This window comes from Crinia signifera, chromosome 1, assembly GCF_055691185.1.
Source record: "Crinia signifera chromosome 1, ASM5569118v1, whole genome shotgun sequence".
Taxonomy (NCBI): Eukaryota; Metazoa; Chordata; class Amphibia; order Anura; family Myobatrachidae; genus Crinia; species Crinia signifera.
In genome coordinates, this window is record NC_139217.1 from 435598818 (window position 1) to 435620880 (window position 22063).

A 22063-nucleotide genomic window follows, 5' to 3' on the forward strand; every position below is an offset into this window, starting at 1 on the left:
AATAAAAACCGCGTGAAGTCCCCCCTCTCGAGCATAACCAGCCCCAGGCTCACTGAGTTCCTGGTTCCTCAAATACAGGGAAAAAAATTATGGAGTTCCCCTGCATTTAATAAATCAGCCCTGACCTCTTGGACCGGTCCTGGTTCCAAAAATATAGAACATAGGGGTCTCCCGTATTTTGGAACCAGCACCATCTCCCTGCGCTTGCCATGCTTCAGGCACGGTGCCCGCTGCATTTAGCACACTATTATATTCTCCCTTTATGCCCACTGGGATCGCCGCTCTAGGCTGCCAATCCATTTTAATAAAAGTCAGTTGGGGCGGATACGTCATGAAGCTCCCGAACCTTTGCCTGCCCCAGGCCTGGGACTTTGCGCTAAGAGAGAGACTTCTGCAGCAGATGAGGTGGGCGGAATGGTTGTGACATCACGCCGGGCAGAGGAAACGCCGGGTCACAGTGAGTATGCGGCGCAGGGAGGAAGACACAATCTTCCTATCGAACATTTGGAACAGTACCTGATTGTTTACGTTTTCAAACAAAATGTTAAATAATTGTTAATTATCAATGTCATTCTACTGCTTGCCAATTGTATGTTGATTTTTAAAGTTCAAAATTCCTTTTTTTATTATTTAATGTAGCATAATTTAACACTTTTCATGCATATTTCAAGCTTTTTATGTTGAATATAATCCTGTCTAGTAATAATAATAATAATAATAATAATAATGACAATAATAGTAAAAATAATAGTAATAATTATAATAAAAAAAAACTCTGTACATGAGAAAATATTAAAGTAGTGTGGAAGAAAATATGAAAGGAGTGTATTAGTTTGGGAATAGTAGAATACTCCTCATTATGCATAATGGTGATGCAGGCAGTGCATGCCAAATGGTCCCATCTAATGTAGCATACAGTTTCATTAAGGCAGCGCAAAATGAATCTTTCCTCTCCCACCAGGAGGTTTAAACAAAACCAATAGGGAAGAAGACGCACGTAAAAAAACCAGCAGTTCATTAATGAAATGAAGACAAGTAAAATAATTAGGCTTATAACAATAAATTCTGAGAATACATTAACTCCTTCAGGTACCTGTGTTGTTATTCCAGCGACCAAATTAAAACCTTAAATGCCATCGTAACACAATATTAAATGCCGTGACATCTGACTGCGTTTCTTGGGTGTAAAAAACATGTTTCAATTAAAATATTATAATGCGTTGTTATTGAAACTATTTGTATTGTAGCAGCATTCTAAACGGAGAACCCGCATGAAATGTGATGATAAATAAGGGTAATATCAATAGCGAATTCTATTGTGTGCTGGATTGTAGGGCAGGAAAAAAAGTTAATATGGAACCGTGCTAGGAATATCTATCTCTAAGGAGCTCATTTAAAGCTCCAGTGACATTAGTATTTCCTATGCATGCACAATGATGGCAGTAATAGAGAGACGGAGGATGTGTACCTGCAGTGTTCCTGAAAAAAAGAGATCACATTAAGAGAAATAGTCATTAAAAGTAGCTTTTAAATACAATCGTATCATTTGTCTGTGTGAGTAATAAACTAATATTTTGTGATAAAAAATGTCCCCATTGTTGCAAAAAACCCTGCAAATAATATATAGCCTGATCAGCTGAGACTGGGATTGTGATTTCCAAAGTCCATCATTATAATTATTCATAACCTAGTATAGTATACAGTATAATATAGTATTTATAATGGTTGCACATGGCCCCACACCGCACACCTACCCATTTTTTAAAATAATTACTCTCGGGAGTCTATTGACAGCAGTAGCGCTGTGGATATCGACGCAAAAAAACCCGACTGCGCCATTTTTCCAGAGATCTGCACATGCCCATGGTGGCGTTGAGGGAGGGGGGGGGGGGGGGGGGGCTGCTCCTCCGTTGCAGGGATCCAGGCAGTGGAGAGAGAGAGAACAGTCTGTTGCCGCAGCACAGCCTCTCTCCTCAGCTCAGTACATGCTGCTAAATGCCGTGTGCTGAGCTGGAGAGAGAGACAACTGCAGTGGCAGCCTGCCCTCTCTCTCCCGAGGTGTTAGGACAATGATTTTCCGGGGTATTAGGAAAATGGCATTCCGGGGTGTTAGGACAATGGCTTTCCGGAGTCTTAGTACAATGGCTTTTCAGGGTGTTATGACAATGGCTTTCTGGGGTGTTAGGACAATGGCTTTCTGGGGTTTTAGTACAATGGCTTTCCAGAGTGTTAGAACAATGGCTTTCTGGGGTGTTAGGACAATGCCTTTCCGGGGTATTAGGAAAATGGCTTTCCAGGGTTTTAGGACAATGGCTTTCTGGGGTGTTAGTACAATGGCTTTCCAGGGTGTTAGGACAATGGCTTTCCAGGGTGCTAGGACAATGGCTTTCCAGGGTGCTAGGACAAGGGCTTTCCAGGGTGTTAGAACAATGGCTTTTCGGGGTATTCGAAAAATGGCTTTCCGGGGTGTTAGGACAATGGCTTTCCGGGGTTTTAGTACAATGGCTTTCCGGGGTTTTAGTACAATGGCTTTCCATGGTGTTAGGATAATGGCTTTCTGGGGTTTTAGTACAATGGCTTTCCAGGGTGTTAAGACAATGGCTTTCCAGGGTGTTAGGATAATGGCTTTCTGGGATGTTAGTACAATGGCTTTCCAGGGTGTTAGGACAATGGCTTTCCGAGGTGTTAGGACAATTGCTTTCCGGGGTTTTAGTACAATGGCTTTCCAGGGTGTTAGGATAATGGCTTTCTGGGATGTTAGTACAATGGCTTTCCAGGGTGTTAGGACAATGGCTTTCCGAGGTGTTAGGACAATTGCTTTCCGGGGTTTTAGTACAATGGCTTTCCAGGGTGTTAAGACAATGGCTTTCCAGGGTGTTAGGATAATGGCTTTCTGGGATGATAGTACAATGGCTTTCCAGGGTGTTAGGACAATGGCTTTCCGAGGTGTTAGGACAATGGCTTTCCGAGGTATTAGGAACATGGGTTTCTGAGGTGCTAGGACAATGGCTTTCCGGGTGTTAGGACAATGGCTTTTCAAGGTGCTAGGACAAGGGCTTTTCAGGGTGAGAGTACAACTGCTTTCCGGGGTATTAGTACAACAACATTCTGGAGTGTCAGTACAATAGCTTTCCGGGGTGTTAGGACAATGGCTCCTCAGGGTGTTAGGACAATGGCTTTCCTGGGTGTTGGGACAATGGCTTCTCGGGGTGTTAGGAAAATGTATTTCTGGTATGTTATGACAATGACTACATGGGATGTTAGAACAATGACTTTTTGGGGTGTAAGGATAATGTTTTTCCAGGGTGTTAGAACAATGGCTTTCCGGGGTGAATTATGCCCCTTAAATGGATAAGGAATTGTAATTGCATCATTATTCAACTTGCTTAAAAAAATCAAAATTACCAAAAATGACCATATGTGTGCACCAGACATAGGCAGAGTATTTTTAGACGATTCAGGAAACCATAACGTGCCTTTTAATGTTCCCTTATTTGTAGTACAGGGCAGAGGCATAAGTCCTAGACCTAGAGGCACTGAAGATGCCTATCTCTGGGCTCATAGCTCTAAAGAGGCAACTTCAGGTATGGCAGCACCTGTGTGGTTCACGCATTTTGCGTACTGGGTTATTCTCCATAGTGAAATCGCATCGCCTCACATGCCGTGTTATAGTAGCATGTGATGCGATGACCATAGAAAGTGTAGAGGACTACTTATACAATGAAATATCGTATCTAATCTTATCCCATCAGAGTAGACTACTTATACAATGAAATATTGTATCTAATCTTATCCCATCAGAGTACACTGAGTGCACCAAATGTGATGCAATGCGATACGATATTTCATTGTACAAGCACAGTGATGGGTGCTTACAATGTGATGTGATGGGTGCTTGTAATTTTAATCACCTATGCCATATTTGAGTGTCATCCCCATTATCTATGCCACTCCGAAGCGTGGCGAGCGGCGGCGGAATGCGTCCTCCGACCTTTTCATACCCCCACTATCCACGTCGGCGTGGAATTGATCTTATAAAGTGTGGCGAGCACAGCGAGCCCCTGAGCCCGAAGCGTGGCGAGCGGACGCGGAATACATGTAATGTAATCCGCCTCGGCTCGCCACACTAGATAAAATCAACTCTACGCCGACGTGGATAGTGGGGGTATGAAAAGGTCGGAAGACGCGTTCCACTGCCCCTCGCGGGGCTTGCTGCGCTCGCCTTGCTTCGGGATGATGTGGATAATGGGGGTGGGTTCTGGACACATTCACACCAGCGAAATCATTCATCTGACACAGTAATGACAACGTGTGTTAACGATTAACTGGTCTAATTTAGTAAAGAATTAATGATCAATAATAACAATCGATAATGACAATAATCTAAAAGATAAATGACAATGATATCAGTCAATAAGAACAAGAACAATAGGAGTAAAATAACAAGAGTAAAAGAACAGTCAATTTGCCTTTGGCAGCAGCGTCAGGCCATGTAACATTCTTTCAAATGGCTTCTCTGCCGCCAAACATTTGCGCCATATAAACTCTTGTAAATAAGAGTCTAAATGATGGCGTGCTGTTCCGCCATTTTGCGGACCCCCAAAGACGTTCTATTGTTTGTGTGTGCACACCACTTTCGGGGTCAACGAAATTATATTTATGGTTTACACGGGCATGATGGTATCCTGCCCGCTCCAACTCCTCCGTGCTATATGCCAACCAAAAATGCCCACTCTAAATGGTGGTTCCGGGCTCGATAAAACTGTTAATAGCAGCCATAAGAGTGCTGGCGTCCCTACTTGGGACAGCGGTGATGAAGCACTGGCCACTTTCACATGCGATGCCTCCAAACACCCATTGCTGCTGTAAAACGCGCCAAACATTACTTTGTCTTTTCACAAAGAGACTTTCATCTACCTCAACGATCTGTCCCAGTCCACTAATACGGCACTGCGGCTGTGCCATTAAGTCCATGGTACAGTCCTCCCACATCCATGCGTTGTACAGCACCACAGTCTTATTGGACATCTTCAGCTCACACTGGCAATACTCTATTGAGGTCAGCTCCTCTGCCCAGGAATAAATAAACCTCACAAGAGTCAGGATTGACAAGCGGCACCCCGGGAAGAAATGGGCCGATCTCAGGCTCACCTTTTGTCGGCATGCTTTTATGTGGCACCTCCACATACACTTCTTGATGGACAAGTGCATGGGGTGCCCATTCGTGGAAGTCATCATCACTGGCAGCAGGTGATGCTCCTGGAAAAAATGAACAGCATCCTCCTCAGTCTGAGGGAGCATGAATAGGCTCATTGATGATGCTGCCATCTCACCAAAAAAAAGGAAGGGTAAAATCGCATTGCATCGCATCGCATGGTACTATGTAATGCGTTTTCACTAAGTTATGTACGTAACAAAACTGGGCGCTGTGATAATACGCAAGTACCCAGGACAGCTCTCATCTGGTTCTGCTTTTCTTTGAAGGCTGATGCTCCACTTCTCCACTTGGGTTAAAGAAGAAAATTCAAGAAAAATAAATGAAAACCATAGGATGCATGCAGTAAGAGTGAGAATGCAATTACCGATAGATGGAGTTGGAGATACATACTTCACGGCAAATATCAAAAAAGATCTCCAGAATCCAAATCTGCAGGGCACTGGTAACATTGGGATGTTCCATAGCTTCCGTTACACTCAGACATAACTGAGCACAAAGCTTTATGCACAATCCTAGAATAATTGGGTGTGAAAATGTGATAATGGCAAAACTTAATGAATATGATCAGATGACCAACTGTCTGCCCTACACAACTGCTCTACAGAGGCCCCATGCCACACTGTCTAGGAAGCACTGACTGACCTGGTTGAATGAGCAACATTTCTGTCGCTAGATGACAGGAACCAAAATAAACTTGTTGAATGGTGGACCTGACCCATCTTGTTATAGTCTGTTTGTATGCTGGCCAACTGTTACGACTCTGGGAGGACCCCTAGCAAGGTTACCAGTAAGAACAGGCCACAATCCCAACCCTGACTCTGTTAATCCCTCCAGAGATTATAGGCACCTGCAGAGCTAAGACTTCACCTATAATAGCCATGTTTGAAGGGGCAAATTAGGTCCGTCCCAACTCCGTTTCCACCAGGCCTTGCAGGGAGACAAGGTGCCCAACACCTCCAGAGCAGGCAAGAGGAAGACTAACTAAAACCCATAAATATGGGAAACAAAACAAAAATGTGGCACAGCTGACCTGGGAGACTCCTCCAGCAGTCCAACGTACACGTATACTAGCAGGTGACCCCTAAGCAGGTCTATTTAGGAAGGTAGTGAAGTAGGAAATAGTGATACAGTTTCCTACCAAACTACTGTTAATGCAACAATGCATGAAGGTGTTAAACATATGCACAATACTTTTAGAGCTTGACCCAAAGATGCAACAATGCAAGAAGATATTAATAAGAGAAAACTACAGTACCTATGCAGTGCAAATGATAACCTGAAGGTGTGCAAGGGAGACAATATAACTTCACACAGATATACACTGCATAAGAGACAACAGAGAAAATGCTAAAGATGGTAAAGAGCACTTATCTCTTGTTCAGACAGGGGCTGGGGGAAACCAGGAGTCCAGACCAAGAAGCAGGACTCGAACAGCAACCCCGGCATCAGGGCCAGTGGCGGACAACAGGGGACCAGGGACACAGGCTGGAGAGGCTGCATGAGACCGGAGTCTGGACTACAGACACACGGTTAGGAACTCAGGCTGGAAACAGAATCCAAAGAAATACACAGTGAGAAGCACATGCTCCCTTCACTGAGGAACTGAACAGGAAGTATAACCAGCAAGGAGCAGCTGGTCAGAATCCCTTATGAAGGGTAACCAGCTAATGAGAAATTCAGTGCAGGTGTGCTTGCTGCACAGAAAACCCAGTCCAGGTTGCTTAGAAACAGCTTCATAACAAAACCAGCAGCAGCACACCTAACACCAACATCTTGTATTCATGTCATAGAGTAGCAGTAAACATTCAGGTTTGCTTGGACCCTGTGCAGTGGTGGGTCCAAAATCCAAATAGGGGAGCCACACTGGCTGCCACCCCAAACACTGCCAAATATCACTGTCTGGGACTCACTGGCATTTGGCCGGGTTCCTCTATTTGAATTTTGGTCTGTGCTGCAGCCCCACCTGTACCCTATTGATTTTCAATGCTCCAACTGCATCCAACTGCCCTTGTTCTGTGCAATATTCCATTTCCTTCAATGAAAAATATTTTTCTTTATTAAGTAAAAAATATGACACTAGCTGCCAATGAAAAAAGGAAATTGTACATTATTATTATCTTTTATTTATACAATGCAATAAAGGCTCCGCAGTACCGTATAACAAGCATAAGCAGAAACAGTTCAAGCATAGCAAGAAAAAATGACAGTACAGGACAAAACATTGGAGAACACGGAATTCAAGCTAACTAAACAGTCCTCTATATGAAGTAAAAATAACCAGAAAAGCAGGGTTGGCTGAAACCAAAGGTATATAGCACATCCTTGTTGTTGTTAAAAGGGAGAAAAGGAAAATTGTAGTACAAAGCCTCCTCTTCTGAGATGTGATGAGCTAGCGCAAAACCAAAAAGGACAGGCACATTCCAAGCCATACATTGTGAAAAACTTTTTTTGAGAGGCTTAAATAGTGAAAGTTGCAAGGAAGCTAGTACTAGCTATAGTACAGTGGGGGTAGATACAATGCTCTAGGAGGAACATTGAAAGGCTGTATTTGAAGATGTCTTTACATGAAGGTCTGGCCCAGAATTATCTGCAACTTTCTTTAAAAAATAAAGACCACAATCTAAAAACTCAATTGAAGGTAGGATAAAAGAAAAGTAAAAAAAAAAAAAAAAAATCACCTTTGGAGTGTAAAAATGTACAGAATTAGATTCCAAACAATACAATATGACATTAGCCAATATAACATCACAATATAACATACAGTTAAAATCTATATAATATTTAGCTTTGCATAAGCTGCAAACCTTTATAGCGTCCTTTCTAGATTAGCACTAGAATGTCCGGCTGCCATTATTGTAGCTGTGTCTCAAAAGTTAATATTATGTTGCCTATAATGTGCACAGGCCACTTTTGGTGTTTTGCATCTGGATCTCCGGCTGTGTTTTGGATCTAGATGTGTTTTGAAACACCACTCTTCTGTGTTTTTTTTTGTTTTGGATCTGTATTTTTTGGGAAAAATATCATAAAAAACGCTAAAATCACAGAATTTGTACACACTATTTAGCTACACTATTAATAACCTAAATAATTTATATGGACTGGACTTATAGGGCAGCACCACAGGACTAGTCTTATACGACTGTACAACTGAAATGGACATAGCAGCACCAATGGACTTATGGCAGCACATGACAACAGCACCAGGCAGCACAACACCATAGGACTGGACTTATACAGCAGCACAAATGGACTTATGGCAGCACAGGACAACAGCACTAGGCAGCACAGCAGCACAGGACTTGATTTATACAGCAGCACCACAACTTATGGAAGCACATGACACCGCCACTAACCAGGGCCAGGTCGCCACCCCACGCGCTCAACATCCCACCAGAGACATGGAGACCCTTCCTCCCACTACCCTCTCCAATGCTTGAGTGAAGATGGCGCCTGGTAGAGGGGACTAATATCGAGTCCGGGTCTCGCGAGATCTGATGGTGGGATGATGAAGTTTTGCTAAAACCAATTTGATTTCGCAGTGTAAATGATTTCCGCTTTAAAAAACTGGGGATTTGTTACCAAATCTCTCACTTTTTGATTCTCTCACCCTATTACATTTCACCCATAGTGTTCTATGGACTGACATACAGCATATGGTCAGTATCTTATTACCAGCGATAATATACCACTGCTAATAGGTTTGCCCGAGTCTATCCAATTGGCCTTGATAACCGGCACATACAGTATTGGGGATTATGCTTCTGGTGGATGACTTGATGCTAAACATATAAGTGACACCGGTGAATCCCTCTAAATAGTAGAGATTTTAGGCAGTTGTCTCATCCAGATTCCAAATGATTGTTTTGTGCTTGTAGTGTGACCGTGGGAAAACATTACATAAACCACAGCTGTTTGACTCAATTGGCCATTTCAGCTTAATAGTAAATGACTGGTTAATCATTACAATGCATTGTAAAAAGCTCCAGAAGGAAGGATTGAGTGTGGATCATTTGTTTGTAGCTGAATAAATGACAGTATTAGTGTTTTTACCCAATTGTTTTTAAGTAAACTTATTTTTTACCAAATGTATTGATACCAAGTTAATGAGGAAAACAAAAGACATGAGTTTCAGCATACGGCACACCGCATATCCAGGCAAGATACATCTGGCCACACACATGGAAGGACAAATTATGTATAAATCATAGGTAGCCTACGTTATGGATCACTACTGCCACAGACACGCATGCCAGTGCAGTCATTGCTGATCAGCCTTTTCAGATTAATTAAAACTGAATTAAAGTTTAAGCGGTATATTCAATGCATGTCGAAACTGCCGCCTTGCCGAAAAGATGGCAGTTTTCGACATGAATAGACCTAGATGATCTATTCAATGCTATCTGCTTTTTTTCCGGCAGGTAGAAATGTTTTGACCTGCTGAAAACCAGGTGGATTGACAGAATAGCCGCTAGTCCACCTTCTTTTGACAGAAAACCGCCTAAACTGAAAGTTTTTGGCTGTGTTTCCGTCAATCTCAATCTGACATACTGTAAAAAAGATGCTGGATTGAGGCAGGAAGGATGGCGCCGGGTGAGCAGCAGCAGCTTATACAGCGCCGTCCTCCTGGGGGAGATTCTCTAAGAATCTCCGCCCCCCTTCGCCTCTCTTCGCAATTATAATTATTGCATATGTTCTAACATATGCGATAATTTTAGCAAAGGACAGCTCTTGCGTTAAGAGCTGTCCTTTGCGGTGAGAGTCGCCAGGTCCCAGCAGGTCCCGGCGGCTCCCCCCTCCCTCCCACACCCGGCGCTGCTGCTGCTGCGCCGGGCTCTCCTCCTCCCTGCACCCGGAAGAGGATCAGTGCAGGGAGGAGGTCAAAAGTCCGGGCAGCACAGCTCTGTGCTGCCCGGACACAGGTGAGGGGGCGATGCGGGGCGGCGGGGGTCCATGCGGGGCGGCGGTGGGATGCGGTAGAAGCCCATTGGCTTCTATGGGACATCGCCAGATTTTTCTGCCGATGCCCCCCACCGCGGTAACCCGGCGGGGGATGCTTACAGCATCCCAAAATGCGGTAAAAACCCTGATAACGGGGTTTTTACCGCATTTTTAGCTTAGAGAATCTACCCCCCTGTCTGCCGCCGCCCACACCCCCTGCTGACTCCCGTTCTCACCGCCGCCATGCCAGGTGAGAGCAGCTCACCTGGCCCCGTCCCGCTCCCCCTGCTTTCCGCCGCTACGCTCACCTGGTCCCCGCACCGGCTGGGTGAGCATCAATCAGTGGCCAAATCCGACTGCGGATTTGGCTGCTGCATTGAATAATGGATGCCGGATCCATTCCAGCAAAAGAATTTCGGAATGGATCCAGCATCAATTAATTATATACCTAAGTTGATCCTTTGGCAGCTATCCAAATGCCAATAATTTGCTGAAAATAATAAAGTTGGATCCCAATGACACCCTAAAATTTCACACCCCTCTAGACTATAACCTACAGTAAATTAATTCCCCAGACTCTGCCCATCACACTGGCCTCTCAGCTATTTGTCCAGTTCACCAAATAATCTGTCAGTCTTCCTATCACTAAAGGAATATGGATGTACGGCGCTTGGGTTAAACTGAAGAATCTACACTACCATTGATAAAAATAATGATCTGACATTTATTAATTCATCAGAATATATGTTATACAATTTAATGAGAATTCTCATAATAAAACAATGATATAATGTTAAAAACAATTCATGAACTAACACCCGCCGCCTGACTCCTCCAACTACTGCATGCTTACTAATCGCTTATGCACTAGCATATGTGATTAGTAATGCAAAGGACAACACTTGCAATAAGAGCTGTCCCTTGCAATGCCGCACCGTCTCGGGACTTCTGGTTCTGAGACCCGGATATCCCTCTGCACATGCGTAGAGTCACGACCCGCCCACGGGGCATGCTGGGAGGGAACCGTGACGGATCCCTCACACAGCGCTGCGGAGAGAAGCCCATAGGCTTCTATACGGTATCAGATCCGGATTTAGACCAATTGGGACTCTAGGCAAGAAGCCCCCTGCTCAAACAATCCGAAACAATACATTTTTGTTGATGATTCACACAAACGGCCATTGCCCTCCTTGTACGCCGAGTTCCCCCACATACGTGTCCTGGGAGGAAATCATTTGATGGTCGTGGTCTCTGTTGTCTTACATCTGACATCCTCCGACATCAGCTGCCCACCCCCCCCCATTCCCCTCGCCCTCGTACCCACGTCACAGGCGCATTTACATAGGAATGCCCAACGTTTTCATGGGGACACCCATGAAACACTGGGTGTTCCCATGGGCGCACCTGTAACTGCCGCCCACCGCCCGCACTGCTAGGTGCGAATGGGATGGCGAACAAGCAGTTTGCCGTGCCCACTTGCACCAAGCGGCTGCACATTCGCATAAATGATTATGCGCATGAGCAGTCGCTAAATATCTCTCCCCCGTGCAAACGCGCAAGGAGCAAGCTAACTAAAATAACCTCCATTATGCCACACAACGTAATGCCCTTTACACAATATTCCCCACACAGTCATATCTCTTACACATTATCGCAATCACCGTAATGCCCCTTACACATTATGCCACCCACCATAATGCCCCTTACACATTATGCCACCCACCCATCTTAATTCCCCATACACATGCCACCCACCGTAATGCCCCTTAGATGTTATGCCACACACCGTAAATGCCCTTACACAATATGCCACCGACCGTAATGCTCCTTACACACTATGCCATCCACAGTAATGCCCCTTACACATTATGGCCACTCACCGTATTACCACTGGCCATATTACTCACCATATTACCACTGGCTGTATGCTCCCACCCTGCTCTCCTCCCCCAGGGGTAGATGTATGAAGCAGTGATAAGGGAGGAGAAGTGAACCAGTGGAGAAGTGGCCCATGGCAACCAATCAGCACTGAAGTAACATCTATTTGCATAATATAAAATTATACAGAGCAGCTGATTGGTTGCCATGGGCCACTTTTCATCTTTTACACTTCTCCCTTATAACTGCTTCATACATCTATCCCTCAGTGCCTTCCATCCTCTCTGGGCCTGGGGTTACTTTACCCAAGTACTCTCTGTCACTCTCCCCAGTACCTGTCAGCAAGAGTGGATCCAGTTTGACAAGTCCACATTTGGCACCTGCTCCCCTGTCACTGTAATGTATTGTAAACACCAGAACGACCATGATCATGCGATGATCGTGAAACGATTTCCTGAAATCATACTATGGTCACACAATTTGATTGGAGGACATGATCTGCACACAATCTGCACATGATCTGTACCCAATCCAATGTAGATGACGAATCTTTAGTGCAGCAGGTTAAATCTCCAAAGCGACCAAACGACCGGCGGGGACAAGCGATTGGTTGTCAGACGAGCCTAAATTGGGGGAATTGAGCCCAAATCGTTTTGGTGCATACCCAGCATAACCATGCAGCTCTGGCTCTCTCCCGCAGCTTTAATTTCCTATGTGTGAGTATTACTGCCCGTTGTTTCATGCTGCGGGGCAGGAACTCCAGAAAGAGGGAGTTGGTTTTATCCGCGGCTGCATGCTGCGGGAGCCACTGCCTTTAACATAATAAAATATTTTTGGTTGCAGAATGACGAATAGTCACATTACAAGCTATTGTCCACACATATTTCCCACATTGCATTTCTTGTATAGCTTAATTAGTTACCATTTTGTGCGCATAATCATTATCTTGGGAAAACATTGTTAATTAAAAAGAATAAACAATTTCAGGACAACCATTCAATTATTTTTATAGGCATCAGCAGAATGAGATTGTAAATTATTGGATTGTGTTTGCCACATTGGTGCCAATTTCCCAGCAGGACACAGGTAGCTCAATGTCTTCTACAATTTATGTCTTTTCTTAAGCAAAACAGTACCAAATTGAAAATATAAAATCACAACAGTAATAATATATTATACATAATCATGTCACATCTTTTTGTCTCAAGTTTATTTGCTATTTGGTGCGCACAACAATAATAATTACAATCAAATAAATCACTTTAAAATTTGATTGTGTTAAGGATTAGTGTTATTGCACCTCTTTTTGGTCACTTTTGACCTTCTAAGAGTACCTGAGTTCCTAGTCCCAAGTCAAAGCAGCAATTAGAGGTAATTACTCAACTATATTTATTTATTTATTTATTACCAGTTTCTTATATAGCGCACACATATTCCGCAGCGCTTTACAGAGTATAGTTGAACGTTCACATCAGTCCCTGCCCCAGTGGAGCTTACAATCTCTATTCCCTACCACATTTACATGCGCACACACACAGACATTCTAGGGTTCATTTTGTTGGAAGCCAATTGACCTACCAGTACATTTTTGGATTGTGGGAGGAAACCAGAGCTCCCGGAGTAAACCCCCTCAAGCACGGGGAAACTATAAAAACTCAGCAAAGTTAGGGCCATGGTGTGTATCGAATCCATGTCCTCTGCACTGTGAGGCAGTAATGCTAACCATTACACCATCTGTGTAATATAATATAACTATAGCAATGGGACATCGAAGCATAACAGCAATTTAACATCAACAAATTTCCATTGATGGTAGGGGGGGAAAAAACAGGGCTCTCATCATCAATCGCAAAGACTCATAGGGTATTGATCACCGGAGCAGTAACTAGGGTGGTGAGAAGTGTGCCATGCAGGTGGTGCTGCTGTATACCCAGTGGTGCATGCAGGGGGGGTTTCTGAGTACACATAAATCCCCCCAGGAGTCTAAGGGCCCTAGGCTGAAAGCTGAGGGTCCCCTCTTTCCATGGGTTCAAGAATTTTTAAAATCGTCCCTTGGGAACCAGACATCTCTGACTTCAAAACAGTGGTCCCCATCCAAGCCTGTTAATTGCTCTTCCCAGTCAGATATTTCAGGTTCTGTCTGACTTACTTTTTCTGAGGGTATATTCCAAAAGCTGGGACTCTCCCCCTTTGATGGACACTAGTAGTTTGTCTCTACTGTTCCCAGAACCAGAGATATCAGCCATCCAGCAGCTGGTTACTGCTCCAGCTCCACACACTTGGTATGTAGTTTTATATTCTCGGCAGATTGCTCTGCCTCCTGAAGTCTAATCCCCTAGTCCCCAATACCATTTGGTAGGTGGGAATCTCTAGTTTTTAATTCCATTAAAATCTAAGAAATCTATTTCCGGGAACTGGAGATATCTTCAGTCAAGCAAGCTGTCCTCCCACCAGAAAATTATGAATAATAAGCCCACTCCACTATACACCCCTCCTCTGCATATTAAACATCCTCTACCACCCTGGAAGTTATGTATCAGGGCCCCTTCATTCAGTCCAATGCCCCCTTCTCCCACCCCATCTCCCACCATCTGTGCAGTAAAGGGGTAATTAGAGGAAATTACTGATGCAGGCCCTACATGCTGAGCGGTTGATATAATACCCCTTACCACCCGCGGGACATCAAAGCTTTCCCCACCCCTACCGCTGGAGGATTGGTAGGGGCCCCAATACATTGCTATGCCCAGGGGTCTACACTGCTGTTGACGCCCGTGTATGTATATATATATATATATATATATATATATGCATGTATATGTATGTATATATATATATATATATATATATATATATTTTTTTTTTTTTTAATTATTATTATTTATATACATTTGGTCTATCTATAATATTTTAACTGACCCGGCATATAATGGGTCACCTAAGTGTCCATCTCCGTGCTTTGCTCCGCCCCTCTGGAAACCCCCTTCTGAAAATTCTGCGTTTGCCCCGGATATAGCACCTGCCAATGTTCCTAAGCACTTTTAGTCACATATTCCTTTATTCAAGGCACACATTTCAAGATACTCTTACAGTTCTCAAATTGGGGAAAGTAACTACATGAGTAAGGTGTCTGACCGATATGGAAGGCCATGGGCTTGAATTCTGGATATGCTTGATAAAGAATATGCGATATAAAATAAAGGATAATGTAACAAATAGACAAAGAGCTCTCAAAGGGGGAGATTCTCTAAGAATCTCCGCCCCCCTTCGCCGCCCATCGCATATTTAATTATCGCATATGCTGTAACATATGCGATAATTAAGGCAAAGGACAGCTCTTGCGTTAAGAGCTGTCCTTTGCGGTGAGAGTCGCCGGGTCCCAGCAGGTCCCGGCGGCTCTCCCCTCCCTCCCACACCCGGCGCTGCTGCTGCGCCGGGCTCTCCTCCTCCCTGCACCCGGAAGAGGATCAGTGCAGGGAGGAGGTCACAGGTCCGGGCAGCACTGCGCTGTGCTGCCCGGACACAGGTGAGGGGGGAGGGGGCAATGCGGGGCGGCGGGGGGTCGGCGCAGGGCGGCGGAGGATTGCGGTAGAAGCCCATTGGCTTCTATAGGGCATCGCCAGATTTTTCTGGCGATGCCCCCCACCGCGGTAACCCGGCGGAGGATGCTTACAGCATCCCAAAATGCGGTAAAAACCCAGATAACGGGGTTTTTACCGCATTTTTAGCTTAGAGAATCTCCCCCCTGGTATGTAAATTAATGTTTAAAAGGAGGGCACTACTGTATTCCAGATTACAGTAAGAAACTAACATACATTTAGGCACAAAGGGCCTTATTCTAGTTCACTCGTTCTGACAAAATCCTTCTTAGATGGACAAAACCATCTGCACTGCAGGTGGGGCAAATTTTACTTGTACAGAGAGAGCTAGATTTGGGTGGGGTTTTACTTCAAAGTGAGATCTATATTGCAGTGTAAAAATAAAGCAGTCAGTATTTTCCCTGCACAGAAACAAAATAACTCACACAAATCTAAAGGGCCCCTTACACTTGTGAGATTTTGTGAGATTTGATCCAATTCAGGTGGATTGAGTCAATTTATCTGACTAGATCTGATGCGCCTGTCTGACAGAATCTTATGTGCCTGATGTGTAGGACACAATCCACAATCCTGTGCCATTGGGTATAACCAAGAGATTGGAAGAGATTGATCCTCCTGCACATAGGATAAATCTCGAGTCAATCAGGTTCAATTTGTTGATCAATAAGTTGAACAAGTGTAAGGGGGCCTTTATTCTCTCTGCACATTTTACATCTGCCCCACCTGCAGTGCACATGGTTTTGTCAGAAAGAGTGAACTAGAATAAGGCCCAAAGCCACCAATAATGGAAAAGTATTAACCCATACCTCTCAACATTTGATTGTAGCTCTGAGGGACAGTTTTTCTTTGGGGCGTGGCCTAGCGTAATGGGGCATGGCCTGCAGTTGCGACGATGCTGCGAGGCCATGTCCCATTTTCACCGCTGTGGGGGCATGCCCTCCAGCTGCAGGAATAGACGCTAACAGAGTCTATTCACGGATGATAGGGGGGGATTCCCACTCCTCCCCCCCCCGCCGTGGGACACTGCTGGCTCCAGGTGGGACTCGGGAATGTCCCAAAAAGCTGAGACGTTCCAGCCAAAAGCGGGACAGTTGGGAGGTATGATTAACCTATCAGCACTGATCGCAAAACCGACAGTCAGCAACCTCAATGTATCAATGTTTCCTAAACAATCCCGATGTCCCATTCTGTACCCTAATATTCCTGTGATTACGCCTGTGACTGGGCCATTGCTGTGATGTCAGAATATAAGAAAGGGAATAGAGGCAATAGGTGAACAGAGACTAAATGTTGTGATTATGTATGAAATCAATAACAAATTATTAGCTTTCCTATCATTTTCTGTGATGTCTCATATGTGCATCTTATTTATATGTTTACTGTTTGTCTATAGAAAGTTATGATATTTGATTTTAGCAAAGAAGATCCCAGGAAATGCCTTGAGCACAAGATAACAGTTTATGGCCCGTGCAGAGCAGATAACCAGGAAGTCTTTACAAAGATACAGGAATCAGATTGCCAGTTATGAATGGTTGTAAAAGATTGTGATTGAAGATCTGAGGGTTCTCAGATCCTAAAATTGTGTGTTTGAGGCATCTGGCAGGAAAAATACCAATATCTCCCTATTGATAACATCCAGCGTTTCTGTGCATTGAGTTAGGTGACGCCTATAAAACCCCTCCCATACACCAAGGATGGATCAGAGATTGCTTGCATCTTCAAAGAAGTTTGTGTAGTAGAGTGGGTACATTTACATTGGCAAAGAAAAGCATGGAAATGACAGGGAGACTGTCACAGCCCAGTTTCAGAATATAGTGCGTTGACATCCGGAATTCATTCTAAGAAGGAACATGTTGGATCGCTTCAACTAATTTCTGTTGATCGCCTCATGGAAGCTCACATGGTATCTGGTGTAGGGGATCTGTTTGAACTCTTTCTTCAATTTTATTTCATAGGAACTCTGCATAAATCTGTGCGCCATTTTTTTCATTCAATATTTTTCAGATATCTGTTGATGCATTGAGATTAAACTTTCTTAAATTAAACTTTCTTTTAAAAAGATTGTTGATTGTTAATTGGATCCTAAAGGCCCCCACCAACTATGTGACTTGTCCATGGTGAGACGTCCCATACTATCTCCCTTGAACCGCCCCGGAGCTTGATGGATGGCAGGATCGCATACGATACATACGATGCATACGATAAATCTTGATTGCATCCACGGCGATCTTTGGCTTTGATCCAATGCACACGGGAATGCACATTGGATCGGAATCGAAGCTGAAACATATGTGATTTAATTCGGTTATTTTAGAATATCAGATGAATCAGATGAAAATTGCCCAAATCGCATCAGAGTATGGGCACCTATAGTTTGTGATTGGCATGTACATGCTACGAAGTTTTCAATGTATTTCATGAATGGGAACTGATGCTGTGGAAGTGCAATCAGTGCTAGACAACGAGGTTGTTTTGATTAACTTTGTATCAGATCCATGTCACTCAGACTTAAGTGAGTGCTGATTTGTCAAATGTCACTGACAGCGGTTACAGATTGAAGTATCTGGGAACAGGCTGGTCGTGGTAATATATAAAATAGTGAAAGCATTGGGGTCCCTGAATAGAACAGAATAATAACGTGAGGCTTCTTTTCAAAAAGAGGCAGAATAATATGGGCCTCTATCACAACTCTTTTTCAAACCACATTTACAACTTATTTCTTGAATTTGTTTCTTGGATTTAGTTATTGGCTTTGAGCGTGGTTCCTTCCTTTATATTGTGTCATACTGGGGCATAACAGGCCCACTGAGAGTATGTAGTGGTAGGGGCCCATGTGTATGGGTGTGGCCAGTCTTCAGAGAGGGGGTGTGTCCTACCACCACAGAGGCTTGGCTAAACATTAGAGAGTGTAAAGGCCTCCATACACCGGATCGATATTGGGCCCAACCACACAATCTTGACGGATCAAGTGCACATCGCGCACAATGTCTTTACGGTACGCGGTCATGCGGGTTAAGAGGTCGCCCATCAGATCAGACATGCTGCACTTCTGATCCATTGGCTTTCATTGCGATTGTAAGCAGATTGTATGTGTTTTTTGAAGGATCAGGTTGTATGTATGCATAATACGTACCAGATTAATAACAACAATGCAACATAGTCCTGTGCAGTATAATATAACATATGTATAATTTAAATGTACAGTCTGATACCTGATCCCTCAGGCAGTGGGGCTCACTGGGGGTTTCCCCTGTTACCCTATAGGCCAGTCCAACAATGGTTATATTCAGAGCACTTACTGACAATACAGCAGTAAATGCCTTGATACATACCAGTGACCAACAATCAAAGGCGCTAACTAGGAACATGTTTTTACTTCCTTGCAGTTCTTTCTTCCTTCCAGGTTTTCTGCACCCACCCTCTCCTTACTTTCACGTCTCAAGTGCTGGTCTTATTGGCTACTCTTATTGAGTCCTCTAATGACTGACACTACAATGGTAAGTGACAATGGCATGCGATGGAGTATAGTCCGCAAAGCAGATAAACTTAACCAGGGTTGATGTATAAATTGATAGAAGCAGGTAAAGGTCAACATGATGTTAAAGATGCAGCGTGTAGTGTGAAAGGTGCCAACCTGGGAAAATCCCTCATCGCCACTGCAGTGTAAAAGGGGTGAATCCTGGGTCTGACCTGGATTGGAACCTTGTTCCAAATACCTGGGGTTTTGTTGTAAAAGCGGCATTAATAACCTTAGACAATGGAAAGAAAGAAAAAACACTGTTTGAGTCTAAAGGTGCATACACACTGTACATTTTTTTTTAACCAATTTGGTTCAAGGACATTTCCATTGAATCCAGTGTCCTGGACGAAAGATGTTGACGAAACAAACGACGAATGATGATGCGCATACACGCCAGTTGTTCATCAAGATTGTTTGTCAACTGTGCATGCAGCTCAATATGGAGATCTTTCAAAAAGAGCCTATAAACTGTAGCTAGATCTTTCGTCTTTCGTCTGTTGTCAATATCTTTTGTCAACATCTTTTGTCCAGGACACTGGGTTCAATGGAAATGTCTGTCAACCAAATTGGTCAAAAAAATTGTAATGTGTGTATGCACTTTACGGTGACTTTGGAGTCTCTGATTAATTGGCGGAAGCTCAGTCACAGGGATAGTCACTAAACAATTAGTACATGTATAATATTCTATTGCAACTACAGTTTTCATGCTTTGAACCCTGATACTGATATTTACTCCTCTCTTGCCAAGCGGGGGAATCATGTGACAGTGACAGACAGGTGAACTGATATTCCCAACTCACACCTCATTAGTTCTGCATTTCACTCCAACAAAAAAGTTGTATTGATAGATTTAACACAAAGAGACCTACTGAGCCAATGACTCCAATTAATTAGCAAAATGAAATGCAGGACGTTTCAAAGGAGCATCTTACTCACTGAGCGCAGTGGATCTTGATTCTATATCTATGCTTCTCTGTCTGCAGGGGGCCACATATACAGTGTCATTTGCATTCACAATGTTCTTAATCATTTTCAGTTTCCATAATTAATACCTTCAGTGAGATGCCAGCTCTTATACAAAGAAAGATCCTTCTGGGTGCTTTATTGCTTCCTCAAAGCACAGATCAAATCATTTCTACTAGATTGCTTCAAGCGACAGGAACCCAAAAAATTGGAATGGCATTGGAATACTGGCAGTGGAATCTCGTTGCTCAAAATGTTGACAGACCCTGGTCAGAATTTTAACCCTGACCCTATCCCTACCACTATGCTACCCCTCCTGCACTCCAACCCTAACCATACCCTTCTGCAGCGTAACCCTAACCACTCACCCCACCACACGCACACACCAGGGGCAAACGCAGGATTTTCTGAAGGGGGTTTCCAGAGGGGCGGAGCAAAGCACGGAGATAGACACTTAAGTGATTCAGTATATGCCGGGTCAGTTAAAGTATTATAGATAGACCAAATGTATATAAATAATAATAATAATAATAAAAATATATATATATAAAAAAAAAAAAAATATATATATATATATACACATACATATACATGCATATATATATATATATATATATATATATATATATACATACACGGGCGTCAACAGCAGTAGACCCCTGGGCATAGCAATGTATTGGGGCCCCTACCGATCCTCCAGTGGTAGGGGTGGGGGAAGCTTTGATGTCCGGCGGGTGGTAGGGGGTATTATATCAACCGCTCAGCATGTAGGGCCTGGATCAGTAATTTCCACTAATTACCCCTTTACTGCACAGATGGTGGGAGAAGGGGTGGGAGAAGGGGGCATTGGGCTGAATGAAGGGGTCCTGATACATAACTTCCAGAGTGGTAGAGGATGTTTAATATGCAGAGGAGGGGTGTATAGTGGAGTGGGCTTATTATTCATAATTTTCTGGTGGGAGGACAGCTTGTTTGACTGCAGATATCTCCAGTTCCCGTAAATAGATTTCTTAGAAAAAACTAGAGAATCCCACCTACCAAATGGTACTGAGGACTAGGGGATCAGATTTCAGGAGGCAGAGCAATCTGCCAATGAGAATATAAAACTACGTACCAGGTGTGTGGAGCTGGAGAAGTAACCAGCTGCTGGAAGGCTGATATCTCTGGTTCTGGGAAAAGTAGAGACAAGCTGCTAAAGCCCTTCAAAGGGGGGAGTCCCAGCTTTTGGAATATACCCTCAGAAAAACTCTAAGTCAGACAGAACCTGAAATATCTGACTGGGAAGAGCAATTAACAGGCTTGGATGGGGACCACTGTTTTGAAGTCAGATATCTCCGGTTCCCAAGGGCCGATTTTTAAAATTCTTGTACTCATGGAAAGAGAGGACCCTCAGCTTTCAGCCTGGGGTCCTTAGACTCCTGGGGGGGGTTCTGGGTACTCAAAAACCCCCCCTGCGTGCGCTACTGCGCACACACACACACACAAGTAAAAACAAAGCCCCATACACACAGAAAGGGCTTTGCGAACAATATTGCCTAGTGTGTATACTCCATATCGTTAACAATGCGCACTCCTATGCATCGTTACAGACCCCCTCCTTCTCCCAAACACGAGGGAGTACTCATTAATGGCGGTCATGCCGTCTATCCCCCCGCCGTCGCCCCTCCTCACGCCTGGCATCAGCAAGTGTGTATGCCGGCACCCTGCTGCCAATATCGGCAATGTTAAGTGTGTAAGGGGTTTAAGTATTTGTGGGCTATATACAAAAGCAGCCAGTATTTAACCTGCACAGAAAAAATATAGCTCAGCCAAATCTAAAGGCCCATACACACTAGAAGATTATCTTTCCAATCTGGCTGGTTGGAATGAAAATCTGGAAATTTTTGGGAGCAAATGACAATTGACCATTTACTCCTAAACATGGAAACAGACACATATTGGTCCTACAGA

The 22063-nt window shown here is 43.9% G+C and overlaps 1 long non-coding RNA gene across 2 annotated transcripts in view; it reads right to left on the reverse strand.

The window, feature by feature from the left end:
• Positions 1-22063, reverse strand: part of LOC146031911 (uncharacterized) — a 51818-nt gene that overhangs the window by 24294 nt on the left and 5461 nt on the right. The window lies entirely within an intron of this gene.